The following is an 18,685-nucleotide window of genomic DNA, read 5'->3' as shown; positions in this document are numbered from 1 at the left end:
TTTATCCAGAGGTACTTCAATAGCAAGAAACGCTACATCGACACCACACAGGTAAACTGCTGGCACGCCCAAACCCGTCACCGACGGGTACCATGCCAGTTGACACATAAAGGAAACGCATGCTCTGCAGGGCTGTCTGAGAACATGGGCACTGGAAAGGGATTTAGGGCTGCACAGAGAGGCACAAGAATCCTTCCTGCAGACCGTTTATACATAAATCATATTAAAAGAAGGGTTCTAAGGATTCTATACAATGTACATGTTATTTATGCAAGTATCAATGCGTATCTCCCCCCCCCCCCCCCCCCCTCCTCAAGGGTCGACAAGATTCGGCGCCGTTTCTCTGCCGAAGCTTGAGGTATTTTCTTCCTGGAATTGTCGTATTCTTGGCGATGAAGTGCGAGGTCGTTGTGATATTGCGCCGAAAGCTTAACGACAAGATTGGATCAGCCGTGTTTTGTTTGCCGTAATCTTGGCGAAGACCCGGCGGGGTCATCGTCGTAATCTTGCCGGATTGGGGATTCCCCCTTGCGCATGCGTGGTACGCAATTTTTCGACGCTGTCACGCTTTTCATGCTGTTGTAGTGAACGCGTGTGTCGTGTGTTCTCGCATACTTTCGGGCATACTTTGCAGGTAATTTGTGTTTCATTTTCTTTGTATCATATCATCGTAAGATTTGGAGACCAAGGACTCGCTGAAGCCCTGAGGTTATCGATATAATGGCCTAGATTTTTAGCCCCTGCAACCCTATTTCTGCTGTGCTGCTAGTGCAGTGCCGAGTTGTGGTGGTCGAACATCTTTGGTGATTTCTGACCTAAAAAGGTGATAGCATGTCGAACATCTTAGGAAAAGGTGGTTAGGTGTCGAAATCTTTCCACATCATTGGATAATAGCAAGTGATAACCTGACGATTTTCCATTAGTGTCTAATGAACTCCTGCCGTAGCTTAGGTGAAGTGCATTGGGTATATTGTCGTAAAGGTGTCGAACCCTTGAGGAGGGGGGGGGGGAAAGATACGCATTGATACTTGCATTAAGCTTACCAAACGATTTGTGTGCTGAGTGATACAAGGGGAGCTACCCCAAGGAAAATCATAACTTGAAACTGGTAAAACTAGAAAATGAGTTGGAGGAAAGCAAAATCAAAATGGTGGAGATCTCAAAAAGACGCTAAAAAGGGTCCACCAGAGCATAGGGGTTCACACAAGTAACAAACAGGGCCCATCCATCCATAGGGGTTCACACAAGTAACAAACAGGGCCCATCCATCCTTCTACAACATCTCTTCGTTTCAATCAAATCCGATAACCAATATGGCCACCGCTCTTGAATGAAACTTATGATCGGATTGCAATCAAATGTCTTGTGATTATGTATCTATGTACCTGTAAAGAATGCAACTCGTGTGATTCATATACATGATGCTGGACGCTTTATTATACACTAGATGTAACACATTGAAGTGGGTTGTCAGACATAAGATGTAATGCTTAGAAGTCTTACTACACTTCCATCTTAATTATATATTATATGTTTAGTTATTAATATGTAAAGTCAAGGACTTAGTGAGCCCCCCTTTAGGTCGGGGGAGCTCCCCCGAACCCCCCTACGAGCATATGTTAAGTGCAAGCTCTAACAACTACAGCTGTTACAATGGGGGGACACCCCCCAAACCCCCTTCCGTCGACATAGGTTTTTACCAGTGCGTTGGGGGAAGCTCCCCCCCAACCCCCCCCCCGTGGACAGTCAACTAGCCCTTCTGTGTCATACTGCTGGAGGGGGGGGTGCGATGGGACCATCCATATAGTTCCTCCCGACGCATTGTTTTGGTAATGTATAACATTGTGATTGTCCTTATTCACGGGAATCGGGCGTTTCCAGTGATATACGACACTTAAATGGATTGTCCTCATGCATTCACTTTGGAAACGCATTTTAAAATAGATGTTACGTCCTGTTAATGGGCACGTCATCATCGCGTACATTTGGGAAAAACTCCCTAACGAGACCGGAGCAGACGGCTGAAAGTAGTTTAATTATTGGCCGCTAGGGTTCAGAATGTCGCTCACCCGAATTTTTCACGCAACTTTTGCTATATAGAGCTAGTTCTAGTTTGTAATTCATTTTGATACTTCAGATTTGGGTAGTAGACTAAAATAACTTAGTCGTCAGTGTGGTTTTAAGCTGGAAAAACGTATTTGTTTTTCTTAAAGTGCCTTTTTTGGACGGGTGTGTGCGATTGTTTTGTTTTTATGTCACGTGACTAGCTCGATCATGTCGACACAAAATTGAAATAAACCACCCTTTTCTGTCATTATTTAGGACGGATATTTCTCTAATAAAAATATTAATATAATTGGCCAATTTCTTAGGCATATGATGTAGCGAATTCCTATGAAGATTTAAATTAATTTCAACCAATGGGATAGCAACCACCACCGGAAGATCGCGGAGAAATCGGTAAACTCAACGGAGTTAATTCAGAAAAATACCAAAAAAAATTGTTTGTAGGATATACAATAGTTACTCTCTTTATTTCTCATCAAATCAGTATATACTCCCACACACACGTGTATCTTAAGAGCCCCTCCTATAGGGGGGCTTAATATGTAAAGTCAAGGACTTAGTGAGCCCCCCTTTAGGTCGGGGGAGCTCCCCCGAACCCCCCTACGAGCATATGTTAAGTGCAAGCTCTAACAACTACAGCTGTTACAATGGGGGTACACCCCCCAAACCCCCCTCCGTCGACATAGGTTTTTACCAGTGCGTTGGGGGGAAGCTCCCCCCCCCCCCCGGTGGACAGTCAACTAGCCCTTCTGTGTCATACTGCTGGAGGGGGGGGTGCGATGGGACCATCCATATAGTTCCTTCCGACACATTTTTGTTTTGGTAATGTAATACATTGTGATTGTCCTTATTCACGGGAATCGGGCGTTTCCAGTGATATACGACACTTATTAAATGGATTGTCCTCATGCATTTACTTTGGAAACGCATTTTAAAAAAGATGTTACGTCCTGTTAATGGGGCACGTCATCATCGCGTACATTTGGGAAAAACTCCCTAACGAGACCGGAGCAGACGGCTGAAAGTAGTTTAATTATTGGCCGCTAGGGTACAGAATGTACGTCGCTCACCCAAGGAGGATACCGCAGTGACGTCACGGCTTTTCCAAGATGGCGCTGCATATTGTAAACAAACTCGATCCACGGCCAAGGGAAAATCAAGCCATCAAAAAAGTTAGATTTTTCGCATCATATCAGAGTTATTAGTACTTTTCTGCTATGAAATAAGTCTTCAGACAATAAGCTATCATTTGAATAATGAAAAGTGCTGTTTTGATGGGGAAAAATAGGGTTTTTAAACCAAATAGCCGGGCACCGATCTTCCAAAATTAGCGATGGTTTCAAAACAGTCTCCCAGATATGGGGCAATCTCTTCATTATCATAATGGGATTTGGAGTCATGTTTACAGATTTTACAAGTTCGAGACCTGTAATACCTAAAACTCGCATAGATCCCCATAGATCCCCTCTATTTGTCGAGTTAGCGCCCCTGTAAGATCATGCATTTTCGGACACTAGAACGAAATCTTCCTGCGGATATAGCGGTTTCGGTGATGATTTAAGGAGAAATTGACTGTTCTTAGAGTTGTATGGGACAGAAATGAGTTCATACTTCATGAATACATGAATATATTATGATATGGGCGGGCTTCTAAGTCAAAACAATAACAAACTCAACTGCATCTCTACTGTAAATTGCGTAGTGCATTGCCTAGTGTATTTCGTAGTGTATTTTAGCGGAGACATTATTTCCTCACTTTGGCCACGCCAAACGTCTTTTTTATTCGTGGAAGTTAATCTGCTCTGTAAATTTTATTTTACACAGGAAGAATCCATACTAGGTATTGCAATATTTCATGTCTATTGGTGTTTTTGTGTACAGGAGCGCACCAGACAGTGAGACGTGGAGATGTGTTCAGTGCTGATGCTGTCAGTAGACTGAATCTGATTGGCCATAGCGATCAATAATATGGGTCGGGATCACGTGATGTGACGTCACCGCGGTATCCTCCTTGTCGCTCACCCGAATTTTTTACGCAACTATAGCTGAATAGAGCTAGTTCTAGTTTGTGATTCATTTTGATACTTCAGATTTGGGCAGTAGACCAATATAACTTAGTCGTCAGTGTGGTTTTAAGCTGGAAAAACGTATTTGTTTTTCTTAAAGTGCCTTTTTTGGACGGGTGTGTGCGATTGTTTTGTTTTTATGTCACGTGACCTCGACCATGTCGACACAAAATTGAAATAAACCACCCTTTTCTGTCATTATTTAGGACGGATATTTCTCTAATAAAAATATTAATATAATTGGCCAATTTCTTAGGCATATGATGTAGCGAATTCCCATGAAGATTTAAATTAATTTCAACCAATGGGATAGCAACCACCACCGGAAGATCGCGGAGAAATCGGTAAACTCAACGGAGTTAATTCAGAAAAATACCAAAAAAAATTGTTTGTAGGATATACAATAGTTAATCTCTTTATTTCTCATCATTCATTTACATTATATACTCCCGCACACGCCTGTATCTTAAGAGCCCCTCCTAAAGGGGGTCTTAATATGTAAAGTCAAGGACTTAGTGAGCCCCCTTTAGGTCGGGGGAGCTCCCCCGAACCCCCCTACGAGCATATGTTAAGTGCAAGCTCTAACAACTACAGCTGTTACAATGGGGGGGACACCCCCCAAACCCCCCTCCGTCGACATAGGTTTTTACCAGTGCGTTGGGGGTAAGCTCCCCCCAAACCCCCCCCCCCCCCCCGGTGGACAGTCAACTAGCCCTTCTGTGTCATACTGCTGGAGGGGGGGGGGTGCGATGGGACCATCCATATAGTTCCTTCCGACACATTTTTGTTTTGGTAATGTAATACATTGTGATTGTCCTTATTCACGGGAATCGGGCGTTTCCAGTGATATACGACACTTAAATGGATTGTCCTCATGCATTCACTTTGGAAACGCATTTTAAAATAGATGTTACGTCCTGTTAATGGGGCACGTCATCATCGCGTACATTTGGGAAAAACTCCCTAACGAGACCTATACCTGTTCTTACTACAAAACATGTGACGGATTCAAAATTTAACCAATGAAATTTGACGGCGAAATTCAGTTCCGAAGTCAAGGTCAATTTATTTTTTTACACATGATGCATGACAAGCCGCCGCGGTTGTGATTGTTGGCAAAATCATCGAATTTTAGAAGAAATAATAACTTTTATAGTAGGGAAAGATACTTAGAAATGTGAAATATGTCACCAGGCAATGCCAAGCCATGTGGGTGTTGCATTTCAGTGCGGCATTGGGAATAAATTTCCTGAGAAACTTGATGAATGGCGTCCGCGCGTCATTGGCGACCATGCAATGCATCCTGAAGCTTGTGAATTTTTCTGAACGCATGGATTCGGAACGTGGTCACTGGTGCAGACTGATAGGGGCCTATGATGATGATTGATAGAAATGCAGATAACATGTTTTACTATATAAATATACATGACACCATCTTTTGCAGAATAATTAATCCGAATCGTGTATTAAAAGCAGAACAGCAGGGCAAATAAAGATGTGCAGAAGGACAGCGGGCAACACTTGTTAATGACAGCTAAGAATGTATTTTCAAGTCAATGTTTTTTAAGTTCGGCATACCTCTATACATCTCTTGTCTAGTACGTAACTCTCGTATACATCAAAAGGTAGAAAAGGAGGACGGGATTAGCCACAACTGAAGAAAAAAATAATAGTTAGCCACAACTGAAGAAGAACGAAGAATTATGGTAATCGGTCAATGATGTTGAACGGTAAAAGAATTTCAGTTACCCAGGATTAGGCTACCTTGTACATACCTATAAATATATACACTAATATATATGACACCATCTTTTGCAGAAGAATTATTGATTACAGCAGGACACATAAAGATGGCAGAAGGGCAGCGGGCAACAACTGAAAAAGGACAATATGTGTTTCAGACAGTGTAGATGATTTATTTTCAAATAAGGAAGTTTGAAACTACAACATACATTGAAATTGTCTTGTCCAGTGTAGACGTGTGGCGTCAAATGGTAGACGAAAGGCTGTCATTATGAATAAGTGTTACTGTTAGTGTAATAGTGACTAAGTGAGCTGGTGTTTCATTCAGTTAATGTATTTTAAGTTCGACATACCTCTATATACATGATACATCTCTTGTCTAGTACGTAACCGTCGGATACATCAAAAGGTAGAAAAGGAGGACGGGATTAGCCACAACTGAAGAAAAAAATAATAGTTAGCCACAACTGAAGAAGAAAAATTACTGTAGACTTTTTCAGTGAATTTATTTTCAAATAAGAACATGAATGGGTTTTCTCAAGATTAGCGTTTGCTTGGCATATAGAAGTTCTGAGTCCCTTGTACTCAAGAGTTTAATACTGTAGTGAAGGACGAGACGGCCGTTTGGCAAATACTGAAATGAGTAAAAACGGTTACGAGTTTTCAGTGGATATTAACTATGGTAATCGGTCAATGATGTTGAACGGTAAAAGAATTTCAGTTACCCAGGAGTAGGCTACCTTGTACATACCTATAAATATATACACTAATATATATGACACCATCTTTTGCAGAAGAATTATTGATTACAGCAGGACACATAAAGACGTGTGGCATCAAATGGTAGACGAAAGGCTGTCATTATGAGTAAGTGTTAGTGTAATAGTGACTAAGTGAGCTGGTGTTTCATTCAGTTAGTGTATTTTCAAGTCAATGTATTTTAAGTTCGACATACCTCTATATACATGATACATCTCTTGTCTAGTACGTAACTGTCGCATCAAATAGGCAAAAGGAAGACGGGTAACATTAACAGCAACAACTGAAGAAAAGAAAAAATTACATTCATGATGGAATGATGAGTGTGCGGGGATGGCAAGTCTTATGTAAAAATTGTCATGAAACATCTCCAGTCCAATGTCAAGGATCGTGTGAAAATGAACATTCTGATCATGTTAAAATTTGCGACATGTACATACCTAATTAATTACATACAGCAACGGTCTAGCCATCATAAATAAATTCATGAACAATGAGTGAGGGGGTCGTGCGTCATCTGAAATGAAAGGTCAATCAAGTTGTGAGTAATGGACCTGCGTGTGGTATTAATGGTAGATTAACTGTTTTCAACATTGGTATAAAACATAAATGAGGCTGGAAGTGTCATAAAATATAGTATATATATTTACCTTCCTAATAAGGTCCTGTGTCCTCTTCCCTCCACATGATTCCTTCTTGCAAGGTCTTGAAGTGGTTGGCCCAGATTTGGGCAAGTCTTGCATTGGGATGGCAGCCATCCACCAAATTCTTTGAATCAAATTTCTTGACACGGTGTTTGTCTCTCTTAATCGAAACCTTGATGGTTGATCTATGTAATTTTGGGGTAAGCTGTTCCTCATTATCGTTTATCATTATGATGTTGTGATTTATCCTCCTCAGGTCTATCTGCAGGAGTTCGCCCTGGAAGCGCATCTTCTGCTCGCTATATAAGCCTCTACCTAGCTTTCCAATGCTCATCCCGTGAGCATTGTACTTATTAAGATCTACAGCTGAGATCGTAGCGATCTGGAGGGAGCATTCCTTTTTTGTGAAGTAGATGCGGAGGCGGTTTAAGGCCTCGAGGAATGCTGAGCACCTATGCCCAGGATATGTGGCCTCTGCCCCAATCAGTCGGCTTTCCAAAACTGTCAAATTGCAGATCCCTGCAGCAAGAACAACGTGTATTTGGGCTGCCGGTTCTGCCTTCCTCAACCGAAATACTCTAAGGCCTCCTTCATAGGTCAACTGTTCTAATGTCCCGCCACTGATACACACAAATTGTATCTTATATCCCTCTTCTTCTACTTCCAATAGCGGTTTCAGCTGGTGCCCACGGGAATCCATCAGGTAGATGATGTGCTTCATCTGAGGGAAAACAATGATGTTAATCAATTATAGGAATCATCTAAATATCACCCAGTTCATTCTGAGTGGAGAGACAACTGTTGAAGGTAAGCGCTGGGATTATCACCTGCCTCATTCTTAATGGAGTGACTACTGTTTGAGGTAAGCGATGGCATTATCACCCGCCTCATTCGAAATGGAGACAACCTTTTGAGGTAAGCAATGGCATTATCACCCGCCTCATTCCGAATGAAGACAACTTTTTGAGGTAAGCGATGGCATTATCACCCGCCTCATTCTAAATGGAGACAACTGTTTTAGGGAAGCGATGGCATTATCACCCACCTCATTCTGAATGGAGACAACTTTTTGAGGTAAGCGATGGGATTATCACCCGCCTCATTCTGAATTGAGACAACTGTTTGAGGTAAGCGATGGCATTATCACCCACCTCATTCTGAATGGAGACAACTGTTTTAGGTAAGCGATGGCATTATCACCCGCCTCATTCTGAATGGAGACAAGTGTTTGAGGGAAGCGATGGGATTATCACCCGCCTCATTCTGAATGGAGACAACTGTTTGAGGTAAGCGATGGCATTATCACCCTCCTCATTCTGAATGGAGACAACTGTTTGAGGTAAGCGATGGCATTATCACCCGCCTCATTCTGAATGGAGACAAGTGTTTGAGGGAAGCGATGGGATTATCACCCGCCTCATTCTGAATGGAGACAACCTTTTGAGGTAAGCGATGGCATTATCACCCGCCTCATTCTGAATGGAGACAACTGTTTGAGGTAAGCGATGGCATTATCACCCACCTCATTCTGAATGGAGACAACTGTTTGAGGTAAGCGATGGCATTATCACCCACCTCATTCTGAATGGAGACAACTGTTTGAGGTAAGCGATGGCATTATCACCCGCCTCATTCTGAATGGAGACAAGTGTTTGAGGGAAGCGATGGGATTATCACCCGCCTCATTCTGAATGGAGACAACCTTTTGAGGTAAGCGATGGCATTATCACCCGCCTCATTCTGAATGGAGACAACTTTTTGAGGTAAGCGATGGGATTAGCACCCGCCTCATTCTGAATGGAGACAACTGTTTGAGGTAAGCGATGGCATTATCACCCACCTCATTCTGAATGGAGACAACTGTTTGAGGTAAGCGATGGTATTATCACCCGCCTCATTCTGAATGGAGACAAGTGTTTGAGGGAAGCGATGGGATTATCACCCGCCTCATTCTGAATGGAGACAACCTTTTGAGGTAAGCGATGGCATTATCACCCGCCTCATTCTGAATGGAGACAACTGTTTGTGGGAAGCGATGGGATTATCACCCACCTCATTCTGAATGGAGACAACTGTTTGAGGTAAGCGATGGCATTATCACCCGCCTCATTCTGAATGGAGACAACCTTTTGAGGTAAGCGATGGGATTATCACCCGCCTCATTCTGAATGGAGAAAACTGTTTGAGGGAAGCGATTGCATTATCACCCACCTCATTCTGAATGGAGACAACTTTTTGAGGTAAGCGATGGGATTATCACCCGCCTCATTCTGAATGGAGACAACCGATTGAGGTAAGTGATGGGATTATCACCCGCCTCATTCCGAATGGAGACAACTGTTTTAGGGAAGCGATGGCATTATCACCCACCTTATTCTGAATGGAGACAACTGTTTGAGGTAAGCGATGGGATTATCACCCGCCTCATTCCGAATGGAGACAACTGTTTTAGGGAAGCGATGGCATTATCACCCACCTCATTCTGAATGGAGACAACTTTTTGAGGTAAGGATGGCATTATCACCCGCCTCATTCTGAATGGAGACAACTGTTTGAGGTAAGCGATGGGATTATCACCCGCCTCATTCCGAATGGAGACAACTTTTTGAAGTAAGCGATTGCATTATCACCCGCCTTATTCTGAATGGAGACAACTGTTTGAGGTAAGCGATGGGATTATCACCCGCCTCATTCTGAATGGAGACAACTTTTTGAGGTAAGCGATGGCATTATCACCCGCCTCATTCTGAATGGAGACAACTGTTTGAGGTAAGCGATGGGATTATCACCCGCCTCATTCCGAATGGAGACAACTGTTTGAGGTAAGCGATGGCATTATCACCCGCCTCATTCTAAATGGAAACAACCTTTTGAGGTAAGCGATGGCATTATCACCCGCCTCATTCCGAATGAAGACAACTTTTTGAGGTAAGCGATGGCATTATCACCCGCCTCATTCTAAATGGAGACAACCTTTTGAGGTAAGCGATGGCATTATCACCCGCCTCATTCCGAATGAAGACAACTTTTTGAGGTAAGCGATGGCATTATCACCCGCCTCATTCTAAATGGAGACAACTGTTTTAGGGAAGCGATGGCATTATCACCCACCTCATTCTGAATGGAGACAACTTTTTGAGGTAAGCGATGGCATTATCACCCGCCTCATTCTGAATTGACACAACTGTTTGAGGTAAGCGATGGCATTATCACCCACCTCATTCTGAATGGAGACAACTGTTTTAGGTAAGCGATGGCATTATCACCCGCCTCATTCTGAATGGAGACAAGTGTTTGAGGTAAGCAATGGGATTATCACCCGCCTCATTCTGAATGGAGACAACCTTTTGAGGTAAGTGATGGCATTATCACCCGCCTCATTCTGAATGGAGACAACTGTTTGAGGGAAGCGATGGGATTATCACCCACCTCATTCTGAATGGAGACAACTGTTTGAGGTAAGCGATGGCATTATCACCCGCCTCATTCTGAATGGAGACAACTGTTTGAGGGAAGCGATGGGATTATCACCCACCTCATTCTGAATGGAGACAACCTTTTGAGGTAAGCGATGGGATTATCACCCGCCTCATTCTGAATGGAGAAAACTGTTTGAGGTAAGCGATGGCATTATCACCCGCCTCATTCTGAATGGAGACAAGTGTTTGAGGGAAGCGATGGGATTATCACCCGCCTCATTCTGAATGGAGACAACCTTTTGAGGTAAGCGATGGCATTATCACCCGCCTCATTCTGAATGGAGACAACTTTTTGAGGTTAGCGATGGGATTAGCACCCGCCTCATTCTGAATGGAGACAACTGTTTGAGGTAAGCGATGGCATTATCACCCACCTCATTCTGAATGGAGACAACTGTTTGAGGTAAGCGATGGTATTATCACCCGCCTCATTCTGAATGGAGACAAGTGTTTGAGGGAAGCGATGGGATTATCACCCGCCTCATTCTGAATGGAGACAACCTTTTGAGGTAAGCGATGGCATTATCACCCGCCTCATTCTGAATGGAGACAACTGTTTGAGGGAAGCGATGGGATTATCACCCACCTCATTCTGAATGGAGACAACTGTTTGAGGTAAGCGATGGCATTATCACCCGCCTCATTCTGAATGGAGACAACCTTTTGAGGTAAGCGATGGGATTATCACCCACCTCATTCTGAATGGAGAAAACTTTTTGAGGTAAGCGATGGGATTATCACCCGCCTCATTCTGAATGGAGACAACCGATTGAGGTAAGTGATGGGATTATCACCCGCCTCATTCCGAATGGAGACAACTGTTTTAGGGAAGCGATGGCATTATCACCCACCTCATTCTGAATGGAGACAACTGTTTGAGGTAAGCGATGGGATTATCACCCGCCTCATTCCGAATGGAGACAACTGTTTTAGGGAAGCGATGGCATTATCACCCACCTCATTCTGAATGGAGACAACTTTTTGAGGTAAGGATGGCATTATCACCCGCCTCATTCTGAATGGAGACAACTGTTTGAGGTAAGCGATGGGATTATCACCCGCCTCATTCCGAATGGAGACAACTTTTTGAAGTAAGCGATTGCATTATCACCCGCCTTATTCTGAATGGAGACAACTGTTTGAGGTAAGCGATGGGATTATCACCCGCCTCATTCTGAATGGAGACAACTTTTTGAGGTAAGCGATGGCATTATCACCCGCCTCATTCTGAATGGAGACAACTGTTTGAGGTAAGCGATGGGATTATCACCCGCCTCATTCCGAATGGAGACAACTGTTTGAGGTAAGCGATGGCATTATCACCCGCCTCATTCTGAATGGAGACAACCTTTTGAGGTAAGCGATGGCATTATCACCCGCCTCATTCCGAATGAAGACAACTTTTTGAGGTAAGCGATGGCATTATCACCCGCCTCATTCTAAATGGAGACAACTGTTTTAGGGAAGCGATGGCATTATCACCCACCTCATTCTGAATGGAGATAAATTTTTTGAGGTAAGCGATGGCATTATCACCCGCCTCATTCTGAATTGACACAACTGTTTGAGGTAAGCGATGGCATTATCACCCACCTCATTCTGAATGGAGACAACTGTTTTAGGTAAGCGATGGCATTATCACCCGCCTCATTCTGAATGGAGACAAGTGTTTGAGGTAAGCGATGGGATTATCACCCGCCTCATTCTGAATGGAGACAACCTTTTGAGGTAAGTGATGGCATTATCACCCGCCTCATTCTTAATGGAGACAACTGTTTGAGGGAAGCGATGGGATTATCACCCACCTCATTCTGAATGGAGACAACTGTTTGAGGTAAGCGATGGCATTATCACCCGCCTCATTCTGAATGGAGACAACTGTTTGAGGGAAGCGATGGGATTATCACCCACCTCATTCTGAATGGAGACAACCTTTTGAGGTAAGCGATGGGATTATCACCCGCCTCATTCTGAATGGAGAAAACTGTTTGAGGGAAGCGATTGCATTATCACCCACCTGATTCTGAATGGAGACAACTTTTTGAGGTAAGCGATGGGATTATCACCCGCCTCATTCTGAATGGAGACAACCGATTGAGGTAAGCGATGGCATTATCACCCGCCTCATTCTGAATGGAGACAAGTGTTTGAGGGAAGCGATGGGATTATCACCTGCCTCATTCTGAATGGAGACAAGTGTTTGAGGGAAGCGATGGGATTATCACCCGCCTCATTCTGAATGGAGACAACTGTTTGAGGGAAGCGATGGGATTATCACCCACCTCATTCTGAATGGAGACAACTGTTTGAGGTAAGCGATGGCATTATCACCCGCCTCATTCTGAATGGAGACAACCTTTTGAGGTAAGCGATGGGATTATCACCCGCCTCATTCTGAATGGAGAAAACTGTTTGAGGGAAGCGATTGCATTATCACCCACCTCATTCTGAATGGAGACAACTTTTTGAGGTAAGCGATGGGATTATCACCCGCCTCATTCTGAATGGAGACAACCGATTGAGGTAAGTGATGGGATTATCACCCGCCTCATTCCGAATGGAGACAACTGTTTTAGGGAAGCGATGGCATTATCACCCACCTCATTCTGAATGGAGACAACTGTTTGAGGTAAGCGGTGGGATTATCACCCGCCTCATTCCGAATGGAGACAACTGTTTTAGGGAAGCGATGGCATTATCACCCACCTCATTCTGAATGGAGACAACTTTTTGAGGTAAGGATGGCATTATCACCCGCCTCATTCTGAATGGAGACAACTGTTTGAGGTAAGCGATGGGATTATCACCCGCCTCATTCCGAATGGAGACAACTTTTTGAAGTAAGCGATTGCATTATCACCCGCCTTATTCTGAATGGAGACAACTGTTTGAGGTAAGCGATGGGATTATCACCCGCCTCATTCTGAATGGAGACAACTTTTTGAGGTAAGCGATGGCATTATCACCCGCCTCATTCTGAATGGAGACAACTGTTTGAGGTAAGCGATGGGATTATCTCCCGCCTCATTCCGAATGGAGACAACTGTTTGAGGTTAGCGATGGCATTATCACCCGCCTCATTCTAAATGGAAACAACCTTTTGAGGTAAGCGATGGCATTATCACCCGCCTCATTCCGAATGAAGACAACTTTTTGAGGTAAGCGATGGCATTATCACCCGCCTCATTCTAAATGGAGACAACCTTTTGAGGTAAGTGATGGCATTATCACCCGCCTCATTCTGAATGGAGACAACTGTTTGAGGGAAGCGATGGGATTATCACCCACCTCATTCTGAATGGAGACAACTGTTTGAGGTAAGCGATGGCATTATCACCCGCCTCATTCTGAATGGAGACAACTGTTTGAGGGAAGCGATGGGATTATCACCCGCCTCATTCTGAATGGAGACAACCTTTTGAGGTAAGTGATGGCATTATCACCCGCCTCATTCTGAATGGAGACAACTGTTTGAGGGAAGCGATGGGATTATCACCCACCTCATTCTGAATGGAGACAACTGTTTGAGGTAAGCGATGGCATTATCACCCGCCTCATTCTGAATGGAGACAACTGTTTGAGGGAAGCGATGGGATTATCACCCACCTCATTCTGAATGGAGACAACTGTTTGAGGTAAGCGATGGGATTATCACCCGCCTCATTCTGAATGGAGACAACCGATTGAGGTAAGCGATGGCATTATCACCCGCCTCATTCTGAATGGAGACAAGTGTTTGAGGGAAGCGATGGGATTATCACCTGCCTCATTCTGAATGGAGACAAGTGTTTGAGGGAAGCGATGGGATTATCACCCGCCTCATTCTGAATGGAGACAACTTTTTGAGGTAAGCGATGGGATTAGCACCCGCCTCATTCTGAATGGAGACAACTGTTTGAGGTAAGCGATGGCATTATCACCCACCTCATTCTGAATGGAGACAACTGTTTGAGGTAAGCGATGGCATTATCACCCGCCTCATTCTGAATGGAGACAAGTGTTTGAGGGAAGTGATGGGATTATCACCCGCCTCATTCTGAATGGAGACAACCTTTTGAGGTAAGCGATGGCATTATCACCCGCCTCATTCTGAATGGAGACAACTGTTTGAGGGAAGCGATGGGATTATCACCCGCCTCATTCTGAATGGAGACAACTGTTTGAGGTAAGCGATGGCATTATCACCCGCCTCATTCTGAATGGAGACAACTGTTTGAGGGAAGCGATGGGATTATCACCCGCCTCATTCTAAATTGAGACAACTGTTTGAGGGAAGCGATAGGATTATCACCCGCCTCATTCTGAATGGAGAAAACTGTTTGAGGGAAGCGATTGCATTATCACCCACCTCATTCTGAATGGAGACAACTTTTTGAGATAAGCGATGGGATTATCACCCGCCTCATTCTGAATGGAGACAACCGATTGAGGTAAGTGATGGGATTATCACCCGCCTCATTCCGAATGGAGACAACTGTTTGAGGTAAGCGATGGCATTATCACCCGCCTCATTCTAAATGGAGACAACCTTTTGAGGTAAGCGATGGCATTATCACCCGCCTCATTCGGAATGAAGACAACTTTTTGAGGTAAGCGATGGCATTATCACCCGCCTCATTCTAAATGGAGACAACCTTTTGAGGTAAGCGATGGCATTATCACCCGCCTCATTCCGAATGAAGACAACTTTTTGAGGTAAGCGATGGCATTATCACCCGCCACATTCTAAATGGAGACAACTGTTTTAGGGAAGCGATGGCATTATCACCCACCTCATTCTGAATGGAGACAACTTTTTGAGGTAAGCGATGGCATTATCACCCGCCTCATTCTGAATGGAGACAACTGTTTGAGGTAAGCGATGGCATTATCACCCACCTCATTCTGAATGGAGACAACTTTTTGAGGTAAGCGATGGCATTATCACCCGCCTCATTCTGAATTGACACAACTGTTTGAGGTAAGCGATGGCATTATCACCCGCCTCATTCTGAATGGAGACAACCTTTTGAGGTAAGCGATGGCATTATCACCCGCCTCATTCTGAATGGAGACAACTGTTTGAGGGAAGCGATGGGATTATCACCCACCTCATTCTGAATGGAGACAACTGTTTGAGGTAAGCGATGGCATTATCACCCGCCTCATTCTGAATGGAGACAAGTGTTTGAGGGAAGCGATGGGATTATCACCCACCTCATTCTGAATGGAGACAACCTTTTGAGGTAAGCGATGGGATTATCACCCGCCTCATTCTGAATGGAGAAAACTGTTTGAGGGAAGCGATGGCATTATCACCCATCTCATTCTGAATGGAGACAACTTTTTGAGGTAAGCGATGGGATAATCACCCGCCTCATTCTGAATGGAGACAACCAATTGAGGTAAGTGATGGGATTATCACCCGCCTCATTCCGAATGGAGACAACTGTTTTAGGGAAGCGATGGGATTATCACCCGCCTCATTCTGAATGGAGACAACTGTTTGAGGTAAGCGATGGGATTATCACCCGCCTCATTCCGAATTGAGACAACTGTTTTAGGGAAGCGATGGCATTATCACCCACCTCCTTCTGAATGGAGACAACTTTTTGAGGTAAGCGATGGCATTATCACCCGCCTCATTCTGAATGGAGACAACTGTTTGAGGTAAGCCATGGGATTATCACCCGCCTCATTCCGAATGGAGACAACTTTTTGAGGTAAGCGATGGCATTATCACCCACCTCATTCTGAATGGAGACAACTTTTTGAGGTAAGCGATGGCATTATCACCCGCCTCATTCTGAATTGACACAACTGTTTGAGGTAAGCGATGGCATTATCACCCGCCTCATTCTGAATGGAGACAACCTTTTGAGGTAAGCGATGGCATTATCACCCGCCTCATTCTGAATGGAGACAACTGTTTGAGGGAAGCGATGGGATTATCACCCACCTCATTCTGAATGGAGACAACTGTTTGAGGTAAGCGATGGCATTATCACCCGCCTCATTCCGAATGGAGACAACTGTTTGAGGTAAGCGATGGCATTATCACCCGCCTCATTCTAAATGGAGACAACCTTTTGAGGTAAGCGATGGCATTATCACCCGCCTCATTCCGAATGAAGACAACTTTTTGAGGTAAGCGATGGCATTATCACCCGCCTCACTCTAAATGGAGACAACTGTTTTAGGGAAGCGATGGCATTATCACCCACCTCATTCTGAATGGCGACAACTTTTTGAGGTAAGCGATGGGATTATCACCCACCTCATTCTGAATGGAGACAACTGTTTGAGGTAAGCGATGGGATTATCACCCACCTCATTCTGAATGGAGACAACTGTTTGAGGTAAGCGATGGGATTATCACCCGCCTCATTCTGAATGGAGACAACTGTTTTAGGGAAGCGATGGCATTATCACCCACCTCATTCTGAATGGAGACAACTGTTTGAGGTAAGCGATGGGATTATCACCCACCTCATTCTGAATGGAGACAACCGTTTGAGGTAAGTGATGGCATTATCACCCACCTCATTCTGAATGGAGACAACCTTTTGAGGTAAGCGTTGGGATTATCACCCACCTCATTCTGAATGGAGACAACCGATTGAGGTAAGTGATGGGATTATCACCCGCCTCATTCCGAATGGAGACAACTGTTTTAGGTAAGCGATGGCATTATCACCCACCTCATTCTGAATGGAGACAACTGTTTGAGGTAAGCGATGGGATTATCACCCGCCTCATTCCGAATGGAGACAACTGTTTTAGGGAAGTGATGGCATTATCACCCACCTCATTCTGAATGGAGAGAACCTTTTGAGGTAAGCGATGGCATTATCACCCGCCTCATTCTGAGTATAGTGACTACTTTTTGAGGTAAGTGATGGGATTATCACCCGCCTCATTCTGAGTATAGTGACTACTTTTTTAGGTAAGCGATGGGAATATCATCCACCTCATTCTGAGTATAGTAACAACTGTTTGAGGTAGGCGATGGCATTATCACCCGCCTCATTCTGATCCTTTTGAATTGATACTGATAGACACCAATTTCAAGATTTTATGATAACTGCTGTTCATTTGATGTTCTCTCTTTGCTAACTACTCTCAAACTTTGGGAATGTGAAATCATTCTTCAGCTCGTTTTGACAGAGTCTGTAGATGTTGTTGAGTGATCTCGTCCCCTGCCAAGTAATGGTAATCTCTCTTCGTTTGGTTTTTTAGTATTCTGAGTTGCTACTTTCGCGCGTTTATCTCTTCTGGCGGCCATTTTAAGTCAAATTTAAGCCATTTGAAACGAATCCATGGACTTGAGAAACATTGTTTACATTGGATGACGTCGTATGCACGTTAACCATAGTAGCGCTTCGGCTTTTCTGCTGCGCGCTTATAAAGGGGGGCTTATAATTGGCCAATTTCTTAGGCATATGTAGCGAATTCCCATGAAGATTTAAATTAGATGTTCTCGTAACCTGTTACAACTGGTCTGATTTATTAATTCAGCGCCACAACTGGTCTGATTTATGAATTCAGCGCCATTTGAAAAACCAAAAAAATTTGTTTGTAGGATATACAATAGTTACTCTCTTTATTTCTAATCATTCATTATAAGCTCCCCTCTTAGGAGGGGCTCTTAAGATACACGTGTGTGCGGGAGTATATAATGAATGATTAGAAATAAAGAGAGTAACTATTGTATATCCTACAAACAATTTTTTTTGGTATTTTTCTGAATTAACTCCGTTGAGTTTACCGATTTCTCGATCAGGGTTCGGAGAGCGCGATCGCTGCTGGGAACCTTTTGGTCGCTCGTGGGACCTGCTTTGATGATCGCCGCCCCGACCCTCACGTGACCCATTCTCCATTTAAGATGCTGCATGCGTTATCTATGTGTGGAGCATGGTCAGGCGGTGCATCAACATGACGGCAATCT

The sequence above is a fragment of the Lineus longissimus genome, chromosome 6 (assembly GCF_910592395.1).
Source record: "Lineus longissimus chromosome 6, tnLinLong1.2, whole genome shotgun sequence".
NCBI classification, from domain to species: Eukaryota; Metazoa; Nemertea; class Pilidiophora; order Heteronemertea; family Lineidae; genus Lineus; species Lineus longissimus.
This window is presented reverse-complemented; position numbering follows the sequence as displayed.